Source organism: Ambystoma mexicanum, chromosome 11 (genome assembly GCF_040938575.1).
Source record: "Ambystoma mexicanum isolate Mex_15411 chromosome 11, UKY_AmexF1_1, whole genome shotgun sequence".
Classification (NCBI taxonomy): domain Eukaryota; kingdom Metazoa; phylum Chordata; class Amphibia; order Caudata; family Ambystomatidae; genus Ambystoma; species Ambystoma mexicanum.
Window position 1 is genome coordinate 24,778,663 of NC_090934.1, and position 21,510 is coordinate 24,800,172.

The 21,510-nt window shown below is 45.7% G+C and overlaps 1 pseudogene; it reads right to left on the reverse strand.

Moving 5' to 3' along the window:
- Positions 1–9,262: 9,262 nt before the first annotated feature.
- The window catches only part of LOC138504885 (UV excision repair protein RAD23 homolog B-like), a 53,118-nt pseudogene continuing 40,870 nt past the window's right edge, over positions 9,263–21,510 (reverse strand).

Genomic DNA, 21,510 nt, shown 5'->3' on the forward strand with positions numbered 1-21,510 from the left:
TAGGGCAGGTCAACAAGACTGCTAAATACACACAATGCATTGTATGGCAAACATTGTTAAATCAGCAGGTGTTGGCTTTTTACTGGGTGGGGGCGACCATCCTCCACACACTGGCACGCAGAGCTACAGTTACCAGCATACATATGGATTGAATTGCTTGCTTTTGATTGCATGAATAACACATGCCATGCTTTGATGTAAATTAGTAGAATTGTTTTTATTTAGACAACCTGGTGCCCATGGGTTCACCTTGTTCAAGAAATTAGATGGTTTCTGGTTGGGTTCCACCTACCTGGGGGAAGTGTCTAGTCACACAGCCCATAGTCACGCTTGAATGCCCTGGGATCAGGGGGAGGGTAGGCCCTTAGGGTGAAAGGCTGCCAGGTTTTAGAATTGGTAACCATACATAAATGCAATAGTGCATTGTAGATTAGACTACACTGGATTGCCTTGACATTTTAACTGCATGCTGCTTTTTAACTGACAATCAGTTATACAAAATTGATTTAGGTATTTTTGTGTAGGCCAGGTTTTGGCTAGAGTAAATGTCCATGTTCACTTGGCGTAGGTATTTTTGTGTAGGCCAGGTTCTGGCAAGGGTATATGTCACTGTTCACTTTGTGTACATTTTTGTTTAGGTAGTGTTTTACCTTGCATGCCACGCTAACTAACCGCTAGAAGATAGTTTGCTTAAACCTCTTGCAAAGCCCCTAGGTCTTTATCACTGCACTAAATACTATGTTGATAGGTATTAGTCAGCATTTGTCGCACAAACGTTGAATAGGGGTGGAATGTAGTGATACACGAAATTGCAACCTTGCCAATCAGGGCTTTAGATGACAGCATTAGCCGCTGAAAGCCAATAGTGTATTCAAAGTATGTGCTAAAAATGCTGACAGTAGTCTGTTGTAGCACTTCCATTATGCAGTAGTGAGCTACAAGGAATATGCAGGCCTAGTATGAGATAGGTCAAATTAAACATTGTTGATAGACAGGCAGGGAGGGCCCCTAGCCATGTAGCTAATAGGTTTTTGGAGTGTTTGGAACATCATGGCACCTATATAGCGCTTAGATAGCCAGTCTTAAGCGCTATAAACACTAAGCTATGAGTGCATGCCTTTTAGAGCTTGCAGATGGGGTTAATACATCCCTGCTTCCCTTAGAATATTCAGCCTCACTAACGTTAGCCCTGGCCCCAAGCTAATCTTCCTTTTCTCTGGGAAGGTACTGATAAGACATTCCTCAGCCAGCGCAGATGGGAACAAGGGAGGGGGTAGGAGCGAGCAGGGAGCATCTCAGAGAGAGCTGGGTTTTTTCCATGAGCCAGTTGCACAGGGAAAGTTCTGGAACTGTGCGTCATGGTGACTGACAGCAAGAAGTTATAAAATATCCATGCACACATGGATCAGGGGGAGATCGCCTGTGGACTTGATTCGTGCAGAAACAGGTGCCCGGCATTGGCTCATACGGTGTCCTTCAGCATTGTCCTCTGAGCGGGGCTTGTTTACAGCTAGCTTATGAGGGCCCAAGGTCTCCCCAGTGCTGATTAAAGGGACGTAAGACTGTGTTTCTCTATGTTTCTCTATATTTCTCTATGTTTCTCTATGTTTATCTAAGTTCCATGTTTCACTATATTTTGCATTGCTCTAAGTGTTATGCTTTGTAATATTCTGTAACTTGAATCCCAAATGTATATGAAATTCACTGCTTAGAATAAATATGCTAATAACACTTTGAGGGTGTCATTTGTCACTTGCATGAGATCACTGCTCAGCACAATAGAACCTGTATTTTGGGCTGAATTGGGTATTTTTGCTCTCAAAGGGCTGGCCCCGAGGAAGATTTTGCCCAATATCAAGACAGGGCCTGATTGGCTGACTGACTGCATGAATGCCCTTCTGTGTGATTGGCTGCTGTGTGTGTGCCAGCAGTGTGGATGAGAGACAGAATAGTATATCTGGGGACCTCTCACCACTGGAAATTGTTCAGAAGCGTTCAGAAGCTGAGTCTCCACTCAAGAGTAACTGGATTTGCTGACCCTCGACGCCCAGCTGGAAGAAGAAGACTTGCTGCTGCATTTGCTTCGACCGATCCGAAGGCTGCCGTGTTCGTCGAGGACTGACCCGAGAGAGGACCTGGCTAGGCGCCCTCTTCCCGTGCTCCGAGGGACCATGGAGCACCGCTGAATCTTCGCCGAAGCGCCCTGGAAGTCAGACCCTCGAAAGGCTGCCGACCCGAGACGGGACCGCCGAGGAGATCGAAGTGAAGCACCCGGACATCGACGCTGTCGAAGTCCATTGCCGTCGACCAGGGTTCGCAGGTCTGTGTAACCGCTGGAGGCCCATCGAAGTTGTGTTGCCCAGCCGTGGGAACCACTTGACGCCGTGCCGCCGACGACCGGAGCCGTCCGCTCCTTGCCTAAGAACATTTGAATCGAAGGACTCCCTCGTCCGCATCGTCGACCGCTTTTGTCCTGCCGGAGAAAGTCGAGGACGACCAACGCGGCGAGGAGAATCCGCCGGTGGGTTTCCCGCCACCTCACGACCCCAAAGACTCGAGCGACTCGACGCCCTTGCTGGGCCACCGTCATTCACAATCTTTGCGGTCCAGAACTAGTGTCGCCAAGGTGCCCCGCACGCCTCTTCCTCGCAGGACGCCGACGTCTCGACGCCGACGAGCACCGATCGGATCGAAGCCTGCCGCCTCATCGACGCCGTTCTACCCTGTTTGTTGTCGGACGTTCGACGCCCCGTGTCTCCCGCTTGAAAGGGAAGGCATTCAAGAAGGGCCGTCGATTCCCCGACACCGAACACCGAGTTCCTCGACGCTTCTCGACGCCTCTCGACGATCCGTGACTCCTGCTTTAAAGGGGGTCACTCAAGAAGGATCTGTCGACGCCTCTTCGAAGAACTCGACTCCACCAGGTATATTGGGGGGGTAAAAACATTATAGGAGAGAATAAGACTATTGAACAATATATGGACTGGGCTTGTGTTATATCTCTTTATTTTACAGGTTGCCCAGGTGGGGGGATCTCCACACAGAACTGTGTCCAGTGGTAGGGGCCAGTATTCTGCCTATTGTTTCAACCCTCTGTTATCTCTCCTCTCTCTATTGCTGGTTTCCTTCTTATTGATCTGTGTGCCATTTTGACAGTAATGTGAATGCACTTTAATGAGGTCTAATATTAGTGGTACCACTTTAGAATTGTAGATATTTACCATTATTGATTTTCCTGAGCACAAAGTCTGTTATTGTGATAAGTGTACATAACCCTGGAATATTAATTATATAAAGACTGTGTTTTCAGTAATACAGTGTGTGGACATTCCTTTGTGGGGGCTTGGGGAATACACTGTACTTAAGAACCAGCCTGCATCACCTCCTGAGAAGCTAGGCCTTGATTGCTCGTCCATCGTTACCATAATAGAGAATCTTGGCTGGGGTCCTCTGTGCCTCTCCTCTACCATAATAGAGAGCGGAAGTACAGACCCCCCCACCGGTCTTTACACTTACACATTCTGTGCAAACGGTAAGTGCATAGGAGCAGTTGCTTGTGTATAGCCACAAAGTTTAATAAATGGTTCAACGCTATCAATGGCATAGTTACAAGTTTTATTGCGTGGGTCCTTTTTGGTTCACACACTTTTTGATTATTATCAAAATTAAACATTGTTTCATTAGTGAAACCAATATAGTTTTTATATGTGGTGAATTCACGTGCATCTATTTCTCCCAATGTCTTATGGGAACTGTAGTTACTGCTGTATTAAGTGAATTTGTTTGGGATAGCAGTCTATTAGCTCTGTATGTGTTCTTTTTGTTCTGATTTTAAATATATGTCCACAAATATACACGGAAAACCCAATAGTTGCCAATTTCATACAAACAACTGACACATAGAGCACTTATTTCAATAAAAACACAAAGGTTAGTGTATGATTCAATCTTTTCAATGGCATGATTCTACATTTTCGCGCATAAGTCCTTTTTGGTTCACTCTTTTTGGGTTATTATTATAGAAAATTGGACATCTCATTGTCTGTGTTTAAACCTGTTTCAATACATCTGAAAAACTTGATTAACTTCGCTTCTTCTTGTCGCAATCTTAGTTCCTGGTTTCCACCTCGGCATCCCAAGGATACCTTTTTTAGACCAATAAATTTGATGTCCTGCTTGCAATCCAATTGATGAAGACTCTGCCAGTGTTCTGCCAATGGTAGATTCTTATCTTGGTTTCCAATCACTGCCAAGTGTTCTCGTATTCTTGTGCGTATTTCTCGGATCGTGCTTCCTATATAGATTTTGCTGCAAATGCATATAATCGCATAGATCACATATTTCGTGCGACAATTGATCTGCTCCCTTATTTTCATTTTGATGCCATCTTTATTCTCGAAGCGGTCAGTCATGGGAACCGCATGCTTGCACATGGTGCATGTTCCACATTTTCTGAACCCTACTTTGGGATGTAACCAGTTCTCTGTTTTCTCCTCTTTCTCGTCAGGTAGTAATGATGGACTAAGGCTCAGTTTTAAGGTTCTCGCCCGTCGATACACTATCGAAGGGTAATCTTGTATTTGTGGTCCAATGTGTGGGTCCAATTTGAGCAGGCCCCAGTGTCTTCTGAGGGTTCTTTTAATCAACTGCTTATTGGTACAAAAGGTGGTAATAAATTGTACCTGTTTGTCTTGAGTAGGTTTGTTGCGTTGTAAAAGAGTTTGTGATCTTGTTATTTGGTGAGCTTTCTGGTATGCCGTTTTGATGCTTGTTCCCGGATAGCCTCTAGCTTTGAATCTAGTAGACAGGATTTCACATTCCTTCTCAAAGTCTGTTTGTTCACAGCAGTTCCTTCTCGCTCTAATATATTCACCCTTGGGGATGTTACGGATGACAGGTGCATAGTGACAGCTGGTAGCATGTAGCGTGGAGTTTACTTCAGTGCTCTTGCGATATGTTCGAGTCTTCAGGCTATTGCCTGATACATAGATTGTTAAATCCAAGAACTTTATTTCAGTGCTGCTGTATTCCCCTGTAAACTCTATACCCAACTCGTTGGCATTTATTTCTTGTCGAAAAAGCTCTAATTGCTGTGGTGTTCCTTGCCATATAAACAAGACGTCGTCAATGTACCTGGTCCATTTAACAACATGTAGGCCGAATGTCTCTGTAGTATAGATCTTGAGGTCTTCAAACATGCCCATCACTAGGTTCGCTAGGGCCGGTGCATATTTAACCCCCATAGCTACGCCTCGTTTTTGTTTGTAGAAACTGTTATTGAACATGAAGATACTATTATCTAGAGTAGCCATGAGAATTTCTTTAAGCATGCAAACAAATGGGAGATAAGATGCTGATTCATTTTTAAAAGTATGGTCAATTGCATCTAGGGCAAGGTCATATCCTATAGACGTATAAAGCGCCTTAACATCCCAAGTTGCGAGTAGATAGGTTGGTTGCCATTGAATACTTTCAATAATGTTTATTGCTGCGGTTGAATCCTTCAAATAAGCTTGTACATTTGTAACTTTCGGTCTTAATAAGTTGTCAATATACTCCGAAATATGTTCCGTGGCCCAGCCTATTCCGCTAAGTATTGGTCTGCCTTCTGGAATTGTTAAAAATGTTTTGTGTACTTTCGGGAGAAAATAGATGGTACATTGACGACGTCTTGTTTATATGGCAAGGAACACCACAGCAATTAGAGCTTTTTCGACTTTGACTTTGAGACTTTGAGAAGGAATGTGAAATCCTGTCTACTAGATTCAAAGCTAGAGGCTATCCGGGAACAAGCATCAAAACGGCATACCAGAAAGCTCACCAAATAACAAGATCACAAACTCTTTTACAACGCAACAAACCTACTCAAGACAAACAGGTACAATTTATTACCACCTTTTGTACCAATAAGCAGTTGATTAAAAGAACCCTCAGAAGACACTGGGGCCTGCTCAAATTGGACCCACACATTGGACCACAAATACAAGATTACCCTTCGATAGTGTATCGACGGGCGAGAACCTTAAAACTGAGCCTTAGTCCATCATTACTACCTGACGAGAAAGAGGAGAAAACAGAGAACTGGTTACATCCCAAAGTAGGGTTCAGAAAATGTGGAACATGCACCATGTGCAAGCATGCGGTTCCCATGACTGACCGCTTCGAGAATAAAGATGGCATCAAAATGAAAATAAGGGAGCAGATCAATTGTCGCACGAAATATGTGATCTATGCGATTATATGCATTTGCAGCAATATCTATATAGGAAGCACGATCCGAGAAATACGCACAAAAATACGAGAACACTTGGCAGTGATTGGAAACCAAGATAAGAATCTACCATTGGCAGAACACTGGCAGAGTCTTCATCAATTGGATTGCAAGCAGGACATCAAATTTATTGGTCTAAAAAAGGTATCCTTGGGATGCCGAGGTGGAAACCAGGAACTAAGATTGCGACAAGAAGAAGCAAAGTTAATCAAGTTTTTCAGATGTATTGAAACAGGTTTAAACACAGACAATGAGATGTCCAATTTTCTATAATAATAACCCAAAAAGAGTGAACCAAAAAGGACTTATGCCCGAAAATGTAGAATCATGTCATTGAAAAGATTGAATCATACACTAACCTTTGTGTTTTTATTGAAATAAGTGCTCTATGTGTCAGTTGTTTGTATGAAATTGGCAACTATTGGGTTTTCCGTGTATATTTGTGGACATATATTTAAAATCAGAACAAAAATAACACATACAGAGCTAATAGACTGCTATCCCAAAAAAAATTGACTTAATACAGCAGTAACTACAGTTCCCATAAGACATTGGGAGAAATAGATGCACGTGAATTCACCACATATAAAAACCATATTGGTTTCACTAATGAAACAATGTTTAATTTTGATAATAATCAAAAAGTGTGTGAACCAAAAAGGACCCACGCAATAAAACTTGTAACTATGCCATTGATAGCGTTGAACCATTTATTAAACTTTGTGGCTATACACAAGCAACTGCTCCTATGCACTTACCGTTTGCACAGAATGTGTAAGCAATTGCATTTCCCTGTATATTTGTCCACATAGACTCGCACTAACAATGGAAAAATAAGAACAATACACACTGAGTTAATGGATAGATAAAAAGCTACTAAATATAGCAGAAACTACATTTCCCATGAGACTATGGGTGAAGGGATTAAAAGCCACTAAATATAGCAGAAACTACAGTTCCCATGAGACTATGGGTGAAGGAGATACACGTGACTTTACCAGACAATAATAAAGATTTCTTAGGTTTTCACACGAGCCAACAATAAAAAGGGCTCCGTTTGTAAAGCTAAATGCATAACTATGCGTTTAAATTGCATAATGGAATTAAACTTCGTGTAACCTCATGACACAGGTTAATAGAGGCATAGTATCCCAATCTATGGCCGACGGCAGGGAGAAGTTGGAAAGCGAAGTAGGACGAACAAGTTACCTTGGTAACAGCATACATACTCCCCATTCAGTAGGAGGCGAACGCCTAGTAAATACATAACGCTTGATGCCGGAATTGTGACTTTTCAGGTAAGCTCTAACTAAGCATGAGACCACCCATTGCTACCTTCCTATCAGTCTCAGATCCGCAAAAGAGACGAGACGGCCCATGGAGCCGCACTAACTCTAGAATGAAAAGTCAAACATATAATGAACTGCTGTTAAGAAATGAAAGTGTGTATGTGCCGTAGCCGGCCTCCATGCTATATAAAAAACGCATTGTGAATGGCAGAACACATAGAAAAAGGATTACTTATGAATGTTGCAATTTTTATCAATTTATAATTTCGTTTTGTAACTAAAACCCCTAAAAAAAGCAAATGCACCTGTCGCCTAGATTCGAATCCCTAAACCAGTAAATGGTGAATTGCGAGCGGGATAATGAGGGAACCAACCCATTCCCAATATTTAATTCTTTTTACCTTACCAGGACGTACCTCGTCCACGAGTCTGACGGGACTCTCTCCATTTGTATCACCCACGTCATTTAGAGAAACCATGAACAACAAAAGATCGGTAAGCTCTATTTTAGATAATACTTGCACTTAATAAACAAATGATACTTGGAAGGACAAACGGCATTAACCATATTGCTATACTATTTTTGCCCCCCACCCCTCTCATTCAATTTAAAATTTCGTTTAATCCCTTTTATTTCTACTCTCTCTTTTTCTTTTTCTTTTAATTTAATTTACCCCACCCCTCTCTTTCTCCATCTCCATCGGAACACTAAATCACCACGCATGCACCTACCTTGCAACTGGACAATATATTGGTATGTGCTCTTTTTATTTATTTATTTTTTTTCTTTTAATTTCTCATGATGGATATTTATGATGACAAATATGTTTTGCTCTGCATTATGATATGTTTTAAAATAATGCTTTCTGAATTTATTTTTCTTTTTTTAAAATAACTGTGAAAATTGAATTTTTGTTGGTTCTTTACTGCTTCTTTACTGATCAGTTTGGATAGTAATTTGTATAAGAATAATTGCCCAGATTTGAGAAAGGCAAAGTGAGAGTGCCGAAACACGTGTCATCAATATGGGCTGCAACTAAAAATAAATAAGGCTGAAAATGAACAAACATAACTGCTTTTGAACAATATTTTTTTGGTGGTGTAGTAATGGATGTGTGTGGAACTTTATAGTTTCATTTTTGACAAGCGAAGTGGGGGAACTCTGTGTCTTCGCTCTCTACACACATCATTGCGACACGATTGAGTTATTACTTTTGTATTAAGTTGCGGAGGTTTAAGAGTGCAGCTAGAAAAGCTCCCCAAGTTTGCAAATCATCCAGTGTAACCTTCCTTGGGATACAGACTTTAGCATAGAGGCCATTTTTAAAAAAAATCAATGTAAAGAAAGAGGAAATATGTGAAAGCAGAGCATTATGCTACATTTTGGATCTACTGCGCTAAACGTAAATGGTGAAAACCTAAAACAAAATAGCCAAAGGTTTATACAAAGAACTAAACGCCTGCAAAAGCGGATTTTTGGTTGTATAGTATTTTATATTACATGTGGACTGCTGCTGCTCCTCTGTTAAACAGGCTTGAGCTACACTTCTCGCTGCTGCAACATTGCCTTTTATCTTATCAGAGTTCCAGCCCTCTCCCCACACCAAATATTGTGGATATGATCTCCCGGCGAAGAGGCATAACGTAATGCACGGTGTGAAGTGGGAGATAAAAGGTGCAAGTCTCTTGCTTTCAGTCATCGTCACAATTCTGCTGTAAGGATGTTATATGCCTGAATAACAAGTCCTTCCGGGAACCCTAAAGCCGTTCACCTCTCTATAGCTTCTTTTTCCTGAGGGGTTACTTGAATATAGTTCATGTGACCACTTCCAGAGTCTCCTGCCATTCCCACACCACTGCTGCTGCCACCAGTACTGCCTCCAACACTGCCACCACCACTCTGGCCACCAGCGGACTCTTGAACTGGCTCATTTAACATCTGACTAAACTGCTCCTGGTGTTGGCTGATTTGCTGGAGCAGGGAAGGATTTTCCCGCCCTTTCTGTTGTAATAAGGCTGGAGCAGGGAAGGATTCTCCCGCCCTATCTGTTGTAATAAGGCTGGAGCAGGGAAGGATTTTCCCGCCCTTTCTGTTGTAATAAGGCTGGAGCAGGGAAGGATTCTCCCGCCCTTTCTGTTGTAATAAGGCTGGAGCAGGGAAGGATTCTCCCGCCCTATCTGTTGTAATAAGGCTGGAGCAGGGAAGGATTTTCCTGCCCTTTCTGTTGTAATAAGGCTGGAGCAGGGAAGGATTCTCCCGCCCTTTCTGTTGTAATAAGGCTGGAGCAGGGAAGGATTCTCCCGCCCTTTCTTTTGTAATAAGGCTGGAGCAGGGAAGGATTTTCCCGCCCTTTCTGTTGTAATAAGGCTGGAGCAGGGAAGGATTTTCCCGCCCTTTCTGTTGTAATAAGGCTGGAGGATTCTGCTGAATAATTTGTCTCATCTGCTGAAACTGCGGCTGGTTCTGTAAACATTCCAGTGGGTTCCCTGCTGCAGAAGGCACAGTAGTAGGAGTGGTGGTAGTTGTGGTCACTGCTGCAGCTGCTGCTGTTGGCAGAGGCTGGGGAGTTGCAGTGCTGACTGCTTGCAGCGGCTCCACCAAGGACTGATTTTCTTCATCCCCAGGAATGCCCACTAAAAGGCCCTCCACAGCTCGATCAGGATTGTTGAAACTGCCCCTCAGGGCTGCAATAACCTGCTCTCTCTCATAACCCATGGCCATGATGGTCGAGGGCCACTTAGTGAACTGCTATCAGTCGATGTTGGGGTAACAGTATAAGGAGGATTTTCAATCTCCCCTGCAGGCGTTTCTTCTTTATTTTTTGGGGGAGCATCTGCAATGACTTTTACTGAAGCTGCTGCAGCCGTTGGAGTGGTAGGGGCAGGAAAAGGAGTGGGAAAAGTGGTGGGAGTAGGGGTGGGTGTTGTGGTCAAGACAGGCAAAGGGGTTGATGCAACAGCTGTGGCAGTCGAAGTCACAACAGTAGGAACAGCACTGCATGAAGATGTCACTGCTGGTGATGGCGCAGGGGACTGGGACTGGTACTGGAGCAGCTGGTGCTGAATTGTTGGTTGCTTTTGGTTTTGTTACCATAACCACAACAAAATTATTGTCCTCAATTTTATATTCCTTGAGGGCAGTCTCATCATTTAGAAAATTCTAAATTATGCATGTAATCGCTAAAACACTGAGGCCTGCCTTCCATAAGCTGTGCCAGCAGCAAGCTGCACACCTTACAGACTACACCACCACATGTGAAAGACCCTACTGCGGCATCCCCTGATGCCATGTCCCACTGTGCTCTGAATACGTGCTCTCTACCGCCTGCCCCCACCCTGTACAACACCCTATAGCTAAGTCTGCTGGCCAACCACGGTGCTCAACTACTCAGTGTCCATCGTGCCCCTCCCCCTGACTGGCCGGGCTTCTGCACCCCCTGATTATTGCCCTGTACTCGCCCCACTTCTGCTAGTCTGCACTATCATTCATTTATCAAACGCCTGCTGTGCAGCTGCTGGGCCATCCACACTGAGCTGACTGATGTTCTTGTGTAGTCAGTGAATGATACCAGGAGCTGGATTAGAGGATGCCTGTGGGCTGGGGGTTACGATGAGACTGGGATGGATCATGCGACGAGACTTCCTGTCTCCTATAGCACAGTTACCATCCGACGAGACATCCTGTCTCCTGTAGCACAGTTACCATCCGACGAGACATCCTGTCTCCTATAGCACAGTTACCATCCGACGAGACATCCTGTCTCCTATAGCACAGTTACCATCCGACGAGACTTCCTGTCTCCTATAGCACAGTTACCATCCGACGAGACATCCTGTCTCCTATAGCACAGTTACCATCCGACGAGACTTCCTGTCTCCTATAGCACAGAGTTACCATCCGACGAGACTTCCTGTCTCCTATAGCACAGAGTTACCATCCGACGGGACATCCTGTGTCCTATAGCACAGAGTTACCATCCGACGAGACTTCCTGTCTCCATAGCACAGTTAGCATCCAATGAGACATCCTGTCTCCATAGCACAGTTACCATCCGACGAGACATCCTGTCTCCTATAGCATAGATTTACCATCCGACGAGACACCCTGTCTCCTATAGCATAGATTTACCATCCAACGAGACATCCTGTCTCCTATAGCACAGTTACCATCCGACGAGACTTCCTGTCTCCTATAGCACAGAGTTACCATCCAACGAGACATCCTGTCTCCTATAGCACAGAGTTACCATCCGACGAGACATCCTGTCTCCTATAACACAGTTACCATCCGACGAGACATCCTGTCTCCATAGCACAGTTACCATCCGACGAGACTTCCTGTCTCCTATAGCACAGTTACCATCCAACGAGACATCCTGTCTCCATAGCACAGAGTTACCATCCGACGAGACATCCTGTCTCCTATAGCACAGTTACCATCCGACGAGACATCCTGTCTCCATAGCACAGTTACCATCCGACGAGACTTCCTGTCTCCTATAGCACAGTTACCATCCGACGAGACATCCTGTCTCCATAGCACAGTTACCATCCGACGAGACTTCCTGTCTCCTATAGCACAGTTACCATCCGACGAGACATCCTGTCTCCATAACACAGTTACCATCCGACGAGACATCCTGTGTCCTATAGCACAGAGTTACCATCCGACGAGACATCCTGTCTCCATAGCACAGAGTTACCATCCGACGAGACTTCCTGTCTCCTATAGCACAGTTACCATCCGACGAGACATCCTGTCTCCATAGCACAGAGTTACCATCCGACGAGACATCCTGTCTCCATAGCACAGAGTTACCATCCGACGAGACATCCTGTCCCCATAGCACAGAGTTACCATACGACGAGACTTCCTGTCCCCATAGCACAGAGTTACCATCCGACGAGACTTCCTGTCTCCTATAGCACAGTTACCATCCGACGAGACATCCTGTCTCCATAGCACAGAGTTACCATCCGACGAGACATCCTGTCTCCATACCACAGAGTTACCATCCGACGAGACATCCTGTCTCCTATAGCACAGTTAGCATCCGACGAGGCATCCTGTCTCCATAGCACAGAGTTACCATCCGACGAGACATCCTGTCTCCATAGCACAGAGTTACCATCCGACGAGACATCTTGTCTCCTATAGCACAGTTAGCATCCGACGAGACATCCTGTCTCCTATTTTTTTTATTTTTTTTTAATGTTTTGTTTGATTTGTCAAACTTTTCATTTTTCCATTTTTTTGAGTCTTCATAACAAAAAGGTTTTTAAAACTGTGATTCAATTCGGCTTTTCTTTTATAATTCTTTATCGATCTCAATCCAGAAGTTGATCACTGTGATGATCAGCCACTGATGGTTTCCTTGGAGCAGTGTTGCCCATCTCTCCTCTGCTGTCATTTGTTGCTCTGAGATTTAAAAAAAATCCTGTCCCCATAGCACAGAGTTACCATCCGACGAGACTTCCTGTCTCCTATAGCACAGAGTTATCATCCGACGAGACTTCCTGTCTCCTATAGCACAGTTACCATCCAACGAGACTTCCTGTCTCCATAGCACAGAGTTACCATCCGACGAGACATCCTGTCTCCATAGCACAGAGTTACCATCCGACGAGACTTCCTGTCTCCTATAGCACAGTTACCATCCGACGAGACATCCTGTCTCCTATAGCACAGAGTTACCATCCAACGAGACTTCCTGTCTCCTATAGCACAGTTACCATCCGACGAGACATCCTGTCTCCTATAGCATAGAGTTACCATCTGACGAGACATCCTGTCTCCATAGCACAGAGTTACCATCCGACGAGACATCCTGTCTCCATAGCTCCATAGCACAGAGTTACCATCCGACGAGACATCCTGTCTCCTATAGCACAGAGTTACCATCCGATGGGACATCCTGTCTCCTATAGCACAGAGTTACCATCCGACGAGACTTCCTGTCTCCATAGCACAGAGTTACCATCCGACGAGACATCCTGTCTCCATAGCACAGAGTTACCATCCGACGAGACATCCTGTCTCCTATAGCATAGAATTACCATCTGACGAGACATCCTGTCTCCATAGTACAGAGTTACCATCCGACGAGACATCCTGTCTCCTATAGCACAGTTACCATCCGACGAGACATCCTGTCTCCATAGCACAGAGTTACCATCAGATGAGACATCCTGTCTCCATAGCACAGAGTTACCATCCGACGAGACATCCTGTCTCCATAGCACAGAGTTACCATCCGACGAGACTTCCTGTCTCCATAGCACAGAGTTACCATCCGACGAGACATCCTGTCTCCTATAGCACAGTTAGCATCCGACGAGACATCCTGTCTCCATAGCACAGAGTTACCATCCGACGAGACATCCTGTCTCCATAGCACAAAGTTACCATCCAACGAGACATACTGTCTCCATAGCACAGAGTTACCATCCAACCAGACATCCTGTCTCCTATAGCACAGAGTTACCATCCAACGAAAACACCTGTCTCCTATAGCACAGTTACCATCCGAAGAAACATCCTGTCTCCTATAGCACAGTTACCATCCGACGAGACTTCCTGTCTTCGATAGCATAGATTTACCATCCGACGAGACACCAGGTCTCCTATAGCACAGAGTTACCATCCGACGAGAACACCTGTCTCCTATAGCACAGTTACCATCCGACGAGACATCCTGTCTCCTATAGCACAGAGTTACCATCCAATGAGACTTCCTGTCTCCTATAGTACACTTACCATCCGACGAGACATCCTGTGTCCTATAGCACAGAGTTAGCATCCGACGAGACATCCTGTCTCCTATAGCACAGTTAGCATCCAACGAGACATCCTGTCTCCTATAGCACAGTTACCATCCAACGAGACATCCTGTGTCCTATAGCACAGTTACCATCTGATGAGACATCCTGTCTCCTATAGCACAGTTACCATCCAACAAGACATCCTGTGTCCTATAGCACAGTTAGCATCCACCGAGACATCCTGTGTCCTATAGCACAGTTAGCATCCACCGAGACATCCTGTCTCCATAGCACAGAGTTACTATCCGACGAGACTTCCTGTCTCCTATAGCACAGAGTTACCATCCGACGAAAACACCTGTCTCCTATAGCACAGTTACCATCCGACGAGACATCCAGTCTCCTATAACACAGTTACCATCCGACGAGACTTCCTGTCTCCTATAGCATAGATTTACCACCCGACGAGACACCATGTCTCCTATAGCACAGAGTTACCATCCGACGAGAACACCTGTCTCCTATAGCACAGTTACCATCTGACGAGACATCCTGTCTCCTATAGCACAGGTTACCATCCAATGAGACTTCCTGTCTCCTATAGTACACTTACCATCCGACGAGACTTCCTGTCTCCTATAGCATAGATTTACCATCCAACGAGACACCATGTCTCCTATAGCACAGAGTTACCATCCGACGAGAACACCTGTCTCCTATAGCACAGTTACCATCCGACGAGACATCCTGTCTCCTATAGCACAGAGTTACCATCCAATGAGACTTCCTGTCTCCTATAGTACACTTACCATCCGACGAGACATCCTGTGTCCTATAGCACAGAGTTAGCATCCGACGAGACTTCCTGTCTCCTATAGCACAGTTACCATCCGACGAGACTTCCTGTCTCCTATAGCATAGATTTACCATCCAACGAGACACCATGTCTCCTATAGCACAGAGTTACCATCCGACGAGAACACCTGTCTCCTATAGCACAGTTACCATCCGACGAGACATCCTGTCTCCTATAGCACAGAGTTACCATCCAATGAGACTTCCTGTCTCCTATAGTACACTGACCATCCGACGAGACATCCTGTGTCCTATAGCACAGAGTTAGCATCTGACGAGACTTCCTGTCTCCTATAGCACAGTTAGCATCTGACAAGACATCCTGTCTCCTATAGCACAGTTACCATCCAATGAGACATCCTGTGTCCTATAGCACAGTTACCATCCGACGAGACATCCTGTCTCCTATAGCACAGTTACCATCCAACAAGACATCCTGTGTCCTATAACACAGTTAGCATCCGCCGAGACATCCTGTCTCCATAGCACAGAGTTACCATCCGACGAGACTTCCCGTCTCCTATAGCACAGAGTTACCATCCGACGAGACTTCCTGTCTCCTATAGCATAGATTTACCATCCGACGAGACACCATGCCTCCTATAGCACAGAGTTACCATCCGACGAGAACACCTGTCTCCTATAGCACAGTTACCATCCGACAAGACATCCTGTCTCCTATAGCACAGAGTTACCATCCAACAAGACTTCCTGTCTCCTATAGTACAGTTACCATCCGATGAGACATCCTGTGTCCTATAGCACAGAGTTACCATCCAACGAGTCTTCCTGTCTCCTATAGCACAGTTACCATCCAACGAGACATCCTGTGTCCTATAGCACAGTTACCAACCGACGAGACATCCTGTCTCCTATAGCACAGTTGCCATCCAATGAGACATCCTGTGTCCTATAGCACAGAGTTACCATCCGACGAGACATCCTGTCTCCATAGCACAGTTACCATCCGACGAGACATCCTGTCTCCTATAGCATAGTTAGCATCCGACGAGACATCCTGTCTCCTATAGCACAGAGTTACCATCCGACGAGACATCCTGTCTCCTATAGCACAGTTAGCTTCCGACGAGACATCCTCTCTCCTATAGCACAGTTAGCATCCGACGAGACATCCTGTGTCCTATAGCACAGAGTTACCATCCAACGAGACATCCTGTCTCCATAGCACAGAGTTACCATCCGACGAGACATCCTGTTTCCATAGCACAGAATTACCATCCGACGAGACATCCTGTCTCCTATAGCACAGTTAGCACCCGACGAGACATCCTGTCTCCATAGCACAGAGTTACCATCCGACGAGACTACATGTCTCCTATAGTACAGTTACCATCTGATGAGACATCCTGTCTCCTATAGCACAGTTACCATCCGACGAGACATCCTGTGTCCTATAGCACAGTTACCATACGACGAGACATCCTGTGTCCTATAGCACAGAGTTACCATCCGACGAGACATCATGTCTCCATAGCACAGAGTTACCATCCGACGAGACATCCTGTCTCCTATAGCACAGTTAGCATCCGACGAGACATCCTGTCTCCTATAGCACAGTTACCATCCAACGAGACATCCTGTGTTCTATAGCACAGTTACCATCCAATGAGACATCCTGTGTCCTATAGCACAGAGTTACCATCCAACGAGACATCCTGTCTCCTATAGCACAGTTAGCATCCGACGAGACATCCTGTCTCCATAGCACAGTTAGCATCCAACGGGACATCCTGTCTCCATAGCAGAGAGTTACCATCCGACAAGACATCCTGTCTCCATAGCACAGAGTTACAATCCGACGAGACATCCTGTCTCCATAGCACAGAGTTACCATCCAACGAGACATCCTGTCTCCCATAGCACAGAGTTACCATCGGACGAGAACACCTGTCTCCTATAGCACAGTTACCATCCAACAAGACATCCTGTCTCCTATAGCACAGTTACCATCCGACGAGACTTCCTGTCTCCTATAGCACAGAGTTACCATCCGACGAGACATCATGTCTCCATAGCATAGAGTTACCATCCGACGAGACATCCTGTCTCCTATAGCACAGTTAGCATCCGACGAGACATCCTGTCTCCTATAGCACAGTTACCATCCAACGAGACATCCTGTGTTCTATAGCACAGTTACCATCCAATGAGACATCCTGTGTCCTATAGCACAGAGTTACCATCCGACGAGACATCCTGTCTCCATAGCACAGAGTTACCATCCAACGAGACATCCTGTCTCCTATAGCACAGTTAGCATCCGACGAGACATCCTGTCTCCATAGCACAGTTAGCATCCGACGGGACATCCTGTCTCCATAGCAGAGAGTTACCATCCGACAAGACATCCTGTCTCCATAGCACAGAGTTACAATCCGACGAGACATCCTGTCTCCATAGCACAGAGTTACCATCCAACGAGACATCCTGTCTCCCATAGCACAGAGTTACCATCGGACGAGAACACCTGTCTCCTATAGCACAGTTACCATCCAACAAGACATCCTGTCTCCTATAGCACAGTTACCATCCGACGAGACTTCCTGTCTCCTATAGCACAGAGTTACCATCCGACGAAAACACCTGTCTCCTATAGCACAGTTACCATCCAACGAGACATCCTGTCTCCTATAGCACAGTTACCATCGGACGAGACTTCCTGTCTCCTATAGCATAGATTTACCATTCAACGAGACACCATGTCTCCTATAGCACAGAGTTACCATCCGACGAGAACACCTATCTCCTATAGCACAGTTGCCATCCGACAAGACATCCTGTCTACTATAGCACAGAGTTACCATCCAACGAGACTTCCTGTCTCCTATAGTACAGTTACCAACCGACGAGACATCCTGTGTCCTATAGCACAGAGTTACCATCTGACGAGACTTCCTGTCTCCTATAGCACAGTTAGCATCCGACGAGACATCCTGTCTCCTATAGCACAGTTACCATCCAACGAGACATCCTGTGTTCTATAGCACAGTTACCATCCGACGAGACATCCTGTCTCCTATAGCATAGTTACCATCCAACGAGACATCCTGTGTCCTATAGCACAGAGTTACCATCTGACGAGACATCCTGTCTCCATAGCACAGAGTTACCATCCGACGAGACATCCTGTCTCCTATAGCACAGTTAGCTTCCGACGAGACATCCTGTCTCCTATAGCACAGTTAGCATCCGACGAGACAGCCTGTGTCCTATAGAACAGAGTTACCATCTGACGAGACATCCTGTCTCCATAGCACAGAGTTACCATCCGACGAGACATCCTGTTTCCATAGCACAGAGTTACCATACAACGAGACATCCTGTCTCCTATAGCACAGTTAGCACCCGACGAGACATCCTGTCTCCATAGCACAGAGTTACCATCCAACGAGACTACCTGTCTCCTATAGCACAGTTACCATCCGACGAGACATCCTGTGTCCTATAGCACAGTTACCATCCGACGAGACATCCTGTCTCCTATAGCACAGTTACCATCCGACGAGACTTCCTGTCTCCTATAGCACAGTTACCATCCGACGAGACATCCTGTCTCCTGTAGCACAGTTACCATCCGACGAGACATCCTGTCTCCTATAGCACAGTTACCATCCGACGAGACTTCCTGTCTCCTATAGCACAGTTACCATCCGACGAGACATCCTGTCTCCTATAGCACAGTTACCATCCGACGAGACTTCCTGTCTCCTATAGCACAGAGTTACCATCCGACGAGACTTCCTGTCTCCTATAGCACAGAGTTACCATCCGACGGGACATCCTGTGTCCTATAGCACAGAGTTACCATCCGACGAGACTTCCTGTCTCCATAGCACAGTTAGCATCCGATGAGACATCCTGTCTCCATAGCACAGTTACCATCCGACGAGACATCCTGTCTCCTATAGCATAGATTTACCATCCGACGAGACACCCTGTCTCCTATAGCATAGATTTACCATCCAACGAGACATCCTGTCTCCTATAGCACAGTTACCATCCGACGAGACTTCCTGTCTCCTATAGCACAGAGTTACCATCCAACGAGACATCCTGTCTCCTATAGCACAGAGTTACCATCCGACGAGACATCCTGTCTCCTATAGCACAGTTACCATCCGACGAGACATCCTGTCTCCATAGCACAGTTACCATCCGACGAGACTTCCTGTCTCCTATAGCACAGTTACCATCCAACGAGACATCCTGTCTCCATAGCACAGAGTTACCATCCGACGAGACATCCTGTCTCCTATAGCACAGTTACCATCCGACGAGACATCCTGTCTCCATAGCACAGTTACCATCCGACGAGACTTCCTGTCTCCTATAGCACAGTTACCATCCGACGAGACATCCTGTCTCCATAGCACAGTTACCATCCGACGAGACTTCCTGTCTCCTATAGCACAGTTACCATCCGACGAGACATCCTGTCTCCATAACACAGTTACCATCCGACGAGACATCCTGTGTCCTATAGCACAGAGTTACCATCCGACGAGACATCCTGTCTCCATAGCACAGAGTTACCATCCGACGAGACTTCCTGTCTCCTATAGCACAGTTACCATCCGACGAGACATCCTGTCTCCATAGCACAGAGTTACCATCCGACGAGACATCCTGTCTCCATAGCACAGAGTTACCATCTGACGAGACATCCTGTCCCCATAGCACAGAGTTACCATACAACGAGACTTCCTGTCCCCATAGCACAGAGTTACCATCCGACGAGACTTCCTGTCTCCTATAGCACAGTTACCATCCGACGAGACATCCTGTCTCCATAGCACAGAGTTACCATCCGACGAGACATCCTGTCTCCATACCACAGAGTTACCATCCGACGAGACATCCTGTCTCCTATAGCACAGTTAGCATCCGACGAGGCATCCTGTCTCCATAGCACAGAGTTACCATCCGACGAGACATCCTGTCTCCATAGCACAGAGTTACCATCCGACGAGACATCTTGTCTCCTATAGCACAGTTAGCATCCGACGAGACATCCTGTCTCCTATTTTTTTTATTTTTTTTTAATGTTTTGTTTGATTTGTCAAACTTTTCATTTTTCCATTTTTTTGAGTCTTCATAACAAAAAGGTTTTTAAAACTGTGATTCAATTCGGCTTTTCTTTTATAATTCTTTATCGATCTCAATCCAGAAGTTGATCACTGTGATGATCAGCCACTGATGGTTTCCTTGGAGCAGTGTTGCCCATCTCTCCTCTGCTGTCATTTGTTGCTCTGAGATTTAAAAAAAATCCTGTCCCCATAGCACAGAGTTACCATCCGACGAGACTTCCTGTCTCCTATAGCACAGAGTTATCATCCGACGAGACTTCCTGTCTCCTATAGCACAGTTACCATCCAACGAGACTTCCTGTCTCCATAGCACAGAGTTACCATCCGACGAGACATCCTGTCTCCATAGCACAGAGTTACCATCCGACGAGACTTCCTGTCTCCTATAGCACAGTTACCATCCGACGAGACATCCTGTCTCCTATAGCACAGAGTTACCATCCAACGAGACTTCCTGTCTCCTATAGCACAGTTACCATCCGACGAGACATCCTGTCTCCTATAGCATAGAGTTACCATCTGACGAGACATCCTGTCTCCATAGCACAGAGTTACCATCCGACGAGACATCCTGTCTCCATAGCTCCATAGCACAGAGTTACCATCCGACGAGACATCCTGTCTCCTATAGCACAGAGTTACCATCCGATGGGACATCCTGTCTCCTATAGCACAGAGTTACCATCCGACGAGACTTCCTGTCTCCATAGCACAGAGTTACCATCCGACGAGACATCCTGTCTCCATAGCACAGAGTTACCATCCGACGAGACATCCTGTCTCCTATAGCATAGAATTACCATCTGACGAGACATCCTGTCTCCATAGTACAGAGTTACCATCCGACGAGACATCCTGTCTCCTATAGCACAGTTACCATCCGACGAGACATCCTGTCTCCATAGCACAGAGTTACCATCAGATGAGACATCCTGTCTCCATAGCACAGAGATACCATCCGACGAGACATCCTGTCTCCATAGCACAGAGTTACCATCCGACGAGACTTCCTGTCTCCATAGCACAGAGTTACCATCCGACGAGACATCCTGTCTCCTATAGCACAGTTAGCATCCGACGAGACATCCTGTCTCCATAGCACAGAGTTACCATCCGACGAGACATCCTGTCTCCATAGCACAAAGTTACCATCCAACGAGACATACTGTCTCCATAGCACAGAGTTACCATCCAACCAGACATCCTGTCTCCTATAGCACAGAGT